Raw genomic sequence first — 6,724 nt, 5'->3', positions numbered from 1 at the left:
GTACTTGTACTGCTCAAAGTAATGAAACATGGGTACTTTCTCTTGTAACTCTTTAATTCAATTATGACGCACACATCGGTATTTTAAGCACTGTGATTTTGTAGCTCACAGAAAAGACAACATGAGAATTATTCAACAAAACACAGGAAAGTGAACAACAAAATATTTTTGGCTAGAGTAGCAAAGGTACCAAGAAAATGCACAATACTATTGACTAACACGTGAAGTGGATGTATGCGTGCCTTGTAGCGTAGGATTGTACTGACACACTCAGCATCAGGGGATTTCCAATTCACACAAGATCAAACTGCACCAGTTCGTTATGCGAAGGCCGGCTGCCTGGGTCGTCACCGTCAAACTGAACCCCACGCCCCTGTTGAATTGCTGAAATATTTTAGTACGGGTCAGATATAGTGCCAAACTAGTACCTGAAAATCTATCCCCAAATATGCATGTCAATCTTCACGGTTGGAACTAATCTGAGCTATCTCAAAACATCAAACTGATACATACATGCAAGAACAAAACCAGTACAAGAAATACAAACAATCAATATGAGGAGAAATCTATAGATGAATAAGAACAGAGCATCAAGAAGATTCATCAAATTCGTACCAAAAATATGAGGAGGGGTCATGGTGCGCCAACCAATAGGCTATGCGGGAGGAGGGCGCGACCTACAGCGGGAGGAGGGCGTGACCTGCAGTTTCAGTGGTATATGCCTAATAATAATTGGAAGGTAGATGATCAGCCAGTGTCGGCCTCCAAGGCCAACAACTTTCTAGACAACACACTGTAGACCGACCAACATGGACTTTGTTGGGTTTATAGTTTATTTATTCGTGCACTGTTAGGCGTGCCCATTTTGAACTTACGAAGTTTTCTATACCCATCTGAACCTACAAAGTTTTCCTATAGCCGTTTGAACTTACAAAGTAATTCTCGATGAGCTTTCATGTGGTTTGTTTACAAGGAACTTTCATAAGGGAACTTCTCAAGCAATTGCACATGTACTGGTTATATTTTCTCCGAAGCCAGAATGGTTTTCATATGTTTCGTACACTATGCTGATGAATATAAACAGTGGGTGAGCACCAAGATAGCTTTAACATGGGATCCCTTCCCCCAAGAGGAAGCAATAGGAATTATTGCTTAGAAAATAAGCAAGTGCAAGTACAAGGAGAGTAGCAAGAGGTGTACTTTTGGTGTAAGCATACATGAGCAGGGCTTGCGTGGAGGCTGCGTGAGGAACTGGTTGAGGACGACCACACTAATGTTTGTGCTGCTGCCGTTGTGGCAAAAGGGGCAACGACCTGTGTTGGTTGCAGGAGCTGGACTGATCACCTAGGCATCACATCAAAGTAATTAGCAAGATTAACCACTACTTTTTACAAGAATTAGCTAGCAATTAAAAGGGTGAGAAATAATAGTTCTAGTAATTATAATTTCCAAACACTAGTAGCAACCTCTGTTTTTGGTTCATTTTCCTACGAATAAAAACACTCCTGGGTGGACACATAAAATCATGATAAAAATAGTGGCAGCAAGAAGCAATCAGAAGTGAATATGCAGTAGTGCTGTAACGGAATATTAGTCAGAATCAAAGTTCAGATAACTATGGCACACACATCATACAATATTTTTGAACTTACATAATCCTGAAACAGGAACTTCATTTTTCAAAAAATTAGCAATTCTGAATGCACTAGCGATGTAATTGAATTTTTTAGACCATAGTAATTGAACTTCAAGCAAATTCCTTTATAAAACATTTTGTTTTTTCCGTTTGTACAATAATTATGTCCTTGTTAGTACGACTCATCAGAATTGTAGAACGACATCCTTGTCAGTACGACTCATCAGTACTAGTGATCTTTTTTCCAAAAAAAATGTGTTAGAATAGAAGCATTTTTCTTATATGGATGTTACTTTTAATATTAAGAATATTACTGATCAGTACTAGTATTTTGTGCAAGTCGTACTGATCAGTACTACTACTTGTCGTACTGCTGAGCACTAGTACTGATCTAGCTAACACAGAGAATTTTTCATCTAGTGGACTTCTAACATTACATTAGAAATAGCGAGCTACAAAATAAACAACTAGATTAGAATAGAATCATTGGCTTGTATTAGAAACGATGAGCTACGAAATAAACAACCAGATGAGAATTTGTTTCAAGTCAGTTTTGCTATTTTTGAATTTGATGCATGCTACACTATAGGACTGCTACTGGTTTGCAAGTTGGACTTGAGTACTTTTAAATTGTTTGCATAGTTTACTGCTGAAATCTTCACTACATGAAAACTCTTGCCAGACTAGGCACCCCAAACAATTATCAAATACATACTAGACTATTAGACCTACGGTAACGCCCTAATGCAATTACATAATCATCAATTAAAGTACGGGTTGCAAACAATTATCAAATGCCAAGCTACTGCGTGTACACTTCTTTTTCTAAAATATATCAAAAAAACACAAAATCTTCTATGGAACAGAGGGAATTTTTTTTGTAACATGGTATAAATGCTTGCTTAAATATATGTTGCCCATCCTCAGCTAATTGGATTAGCGATAGTTTTTGTTTAGGGGGTTTTCATGTGGATGAACTGAATAACCCATTTTTCTTGTATTGAAACTTGTTTTCAAAAATTTAAGACAATGCAAATATTATCTACAATATGGACATTGCGATTGGGAAGTACATGACCCGAATAGCATTCAAAAGATGAAATGTAAAAATGAAGCTCCAAAGCCCTTACGATCTTTGAACTACATGCGAAATTGAAATGTAGTGCATCAATCACAGTTGCAAACACATAAACAGTAGCAACAATTCTCCAGCTCAGGACGACCGGGATGTAGACGAACTGAAACAATTCAAAAGTTGAACTGAAAAAAAAATGAAGTTCCCCTCAGATATCTAACACAAAGCATAGTGGACTTATGTTCTTGTGTACTTTGAACTCCTAAAGTTTTGAAAATTGAACATTTTTCCTTTGTGTACTTTGAACTCTTAATGCTAGTTGGAGACAAATACCTTTTCTGTTGTGTAATAAGAAGAGAAAAAAACTATTTTTCGTGCTAAACTACTGCTTTTTTGGATTGACAGAGGAAAATTACAACATACACAAAAACTGCTAGAACATAGGAATAACAACATCAAATTTCATCAAAATATTTTTGCTTCTCATAGGCATTTCGACAAGAAACTATAGAACATCAAATTTAGCACATCAGTAGCATGAGATTTGAATGAGCGTCAGCAAAAAGAAATAGCAACATCAGCTGTCTTTGTGATTCCACCATGAGGCACTAGGCGGAAGATGGGGAAGGGCGCAGTCGACGACGCTGTGCCACGGCAAGGAAGTGGGGCTGGGGCCGCAGTGACGCTCTAGGGGAGGGAGCCGGTCGGCGGCGGCGCGCTGGGAAAGGGAGCCGGGCGGATCCAGGGTGCTGCTGCAATGAATGGCATGCGGTGGTGGCGTCGAACGGCCTGCCGTGATGGCGTCGAACGGCCATGGCGGCAGTGGGGGAGGACTTATGTTCCTTTCTACGTAGTACTAAACTATTGAAAGTTTGAAATCTAAACTTTTGTTTTTAAGTACCAATACTACATAACACATAAATCCAATTTGTTTATGTGTACCAATAATTTTGTTCTTTAAGTTTCTGCACTTTTTTTTGCTGTAACGACTATAATCATTTCTGTACCCCTGCCAATGATATTTTTGAACTTCAATTATAAATAAAGAACACATACTATAATTTAGATTGTTAGTCCACATAGGGGTCTTCTTCGGGGGTCAGCCTAGTTGCCGAAATAACAACAACAACCATGGAGGGCCTAGACTGGACTAGGTCGTACTGCAGCAGCACCAGCTCCACGAAAAAATACCGTGCTCTCCATCTAGACAAATACTTCCAAGAGAAGACGAGAGAAACATCAGCACATAGGCTAACTGTTTTGGCAAAATGGAAAATACGTACTACATCTGCAGAATTGGTGAAAATCTGGTGTTCCTTTTACCTCCTTATCGCTCTTCTTATCTCAGGAGGAGTACACGGCCTTGGCGAATCACACGAGGAAGACGTAAGCAGGCATCGCTGCTGGCAATACTTGGCGCATCGGACAACCTGCACTGAAGGTGCATTTAAGCATCAAAAGGCAAAGTGACTACGCGAGGGACAAAATAGAAAGAGTGTGCATGTAAAGATTATAAGAAACATGTGCATTTACGGATCTTCACAAAAGCTTAGTACAAATAAAGCATAGGAGCAGGAAGAGAGAGAGATGGATACCTCCTCTGCATGCGTCTGCATACTTGACCTTGAGGCACGCTCCTCGTGCTGGTGCCGTTGAGTGGGTATGGAACTTCGGCGATGTACATGAGCTCATCGCTGTAGCAGGATATCAAGCCTGGGAGGGCACGAGCGGCTTCAGGGAGAGGAAGGAGTGCGGCAGGGGTCCCGGTGCACTGGAGGCCGGTGACAGAGCACGCTGTGACACAAATGGCCGTGAGTGCAACACACGCAGTGACACAGGTGTCCGAACTGATGGCCGCGACGAAACTTGGATGCCCTGAAGCCATGGGGTTGGACTGATGGACGCGACGAACTCCACCACCAAGGGCTGTTGTGGGCCGCAGTGGCTGTAGTGGAGGAACTACACGATACACAATTTTTTCCATCATGCAAAGTAAACATTTGGACTTAAATAGTCCAATTTATAGTACTAAATACAACCACCCCTCTGAACTTTAAGTTTGTATAAACAATGTGTGTAGTGACAATGAACTAATGAACTATAGACAATTGGGGGTTAGAAAAATAAACTACCTAAATTCCTCAACCAGAACTGTAGTTATTAGAAAATTTGAACTTATAGCAATTCATTAAATCGGTGAACCCGAGTTTTTGAAATCTTTTCTGCAAAAACTATGAGCATTGCAAGTGCTCGTCAGATTTTTTTTGAACTGACCGTATGATAGTATTTGAGCTTTTTCCAGAATATTTATTCTGTTATAAGGAGCTATATAATCCATTTGGGATTGTATAAAGAAACATACAGTGGCTTACTAGGGATCTCCAGATTGCTTACAGCCTTACTGACAAAAAATCCTAAATGAAATCTATTTGGTAAGCGAGGGAGTTTAAAATGGTGGGAACCTGACCTTCACTTCTGTCAGTAAGCATCATCATATCAAAGTCTGGTACCTCCACCGTAGCCAGCAGATTCCATCTTCCTTCTCCGCTCCTACCTCATGAACACTTGCATTCCGCAGGGGAAAGGCTCTTCCCTCCACCAAGTGCAGTAGCTGAGCCATGCTGCAGCAGGACAGAGACATGGTGGCAGCGGGATCCAGGGTTCTGCTATGGTGAACCGCTTTGGGTGGTGGCGTTGAACGGCCTGAAAGTGGTGGCTGTGAACGGGCAGGGTGCTCCAACGACATGAGGGCAGTGCGAGATGCGAGAGGTTGGAGCCATGGTGGTCGGAGGGAGAGAGGCGGCCGGAGCAGAATGGAGACGCTGCCAGCGATGGGGAGAGGGCCGGGCGGCAGCGCGCTCAAGGAGAAGGCCGGGCGACGGCGCGGTGGGGAGGAGGCCGGACGACAGCGCGGTGGGGAGGAGGCCGGCCAGAGGCACGGTGGGAGGAGGCCGGCCGGAGGCGCGCTGGGAGGAGGCCGACCGGAGGCGCGCTGGGGGAGGAGGCCAGCCAGTGGCGCGGTGGGGAGGTGGCCGCTCAGGGGCGCGGGGGGGAGGAGGCCGGCCGGAGGCGCGCTGGGAGGAGGCCGGCCGGAGGTTCGCTGGGAGGAGGCCGGCCGGCGGAGCGCTGGGAGGAGGCCGGGTAGCGGCGCGGTGGGGAGGAGGTCGGGCGGCGGTGGGCACAGGGAGGAGGAGGTGGTAAGAAGGATCTGTGGGGGGATCAGGGTAGTTTTCTTCTTTTGGGCCGGCCGCACCCTATAGGGCGTGAGGGTAACACAATAATATTATGTTACAAGTAACAAAATAGCCCTGTCCTATATATATATATATATATATCGAAATGATCAGAAAAATAAATCCTAAATGATGAACTATTTTTCAGAGGCAAATTAAAAACTTTATAAAATCATTTTTTTTAAAATTCCGAATAAAACCAAATTTGAATTATATTTCTTTTGGCATTATTTTCTTCTGACTTTCGGGGTCTCACGTTACCTCCTATCATAGTTTTTGATCGAATTATTTGTCAGGAATTTTAGAAATGAAATTCAAATGCCAATTTAATGTTTGACCACCCAACTCGTTTATCTCAGGGATAATGTCAACAATAATAACTCATGGTCACTTACATCCAACTGGATATATGTGCGTGGATCTTTCCCTTCCACATAATACTTGCCAAGTGAAGAATAATTAAGGTTGGAATAAACATAAATACTTTGACTCATGCATACAAGTAAAGATTGAAAAGTAAAAGATAGGCCCTTCACAGAAGGAAGCAGAGGTTGTCATGCGCCTTTTCATTTGGATGTGCAAGCTCTTAACGCAAAGGAACGTCACTTTATATTACCCCTTGTGATAGCAAGCTTTATTATGCAGTCTGTCACTTTTATTTATTTCCCATTTCAAGTTCATACAAAGTTTACTTTCCATTGCAATAAAAGATCATACATATTTAGGAGCAATTTTATTGCCTTTTCTACCGATGAAAATTTACTTTAAGGATCTTATTCA

At 42.3% G+C, this 6,724-nt stretch overlaps 1 long non-coding RNA gene across 2 annotated transcripts; it reads right to left on the bottom strand.

The window, feature by feature from the left end:
* Positions 1–248: 248 nt before the first annotated feature.
* Positions 249–5,646, bottom strand: LOC119304088. Of its 2 annotated transcripts, none has more exons than XR_005148104.1 (5): positions 5,179–5,646; positions 4,307–4,670; positions 4,035–4,146; positions 616–1,344; positions 249–384 (listed from the first exon to the last, which is right to left on the bottom strand). It is a non-coding gene; the product is annotated as an uncharacterized LOC119304088 (long non-coding RNA). The 2 variants fall into 2 exon arrangements; XR_005148105.1 differs by having other exon boundaries at positions 249–373.
* Between the last annotated feature and the right edge of the window lie 1,078 nt (positions 5,647–6,724).

Source organism: Triticum dicoccoides, chromosome 1B, assembly GCF_002162155.2.
Source record: "Triticum dicoccoides isolate Atlit2015 ecotype Zavitan chromosome 1B, WEW_v2.0, whole genome shotgun sequence".
Lineage (NCBI taxonomy): Eukaryota > Viridiplantae > Streptophyta > Magnoliopsida > Poales > Poaceae > Triticum > Triticum dicoccoides.
Note: the sequence above shows the minus strand (reverse complement) of the source record. Positions and strands in the feature narration are given on the sequence as shown.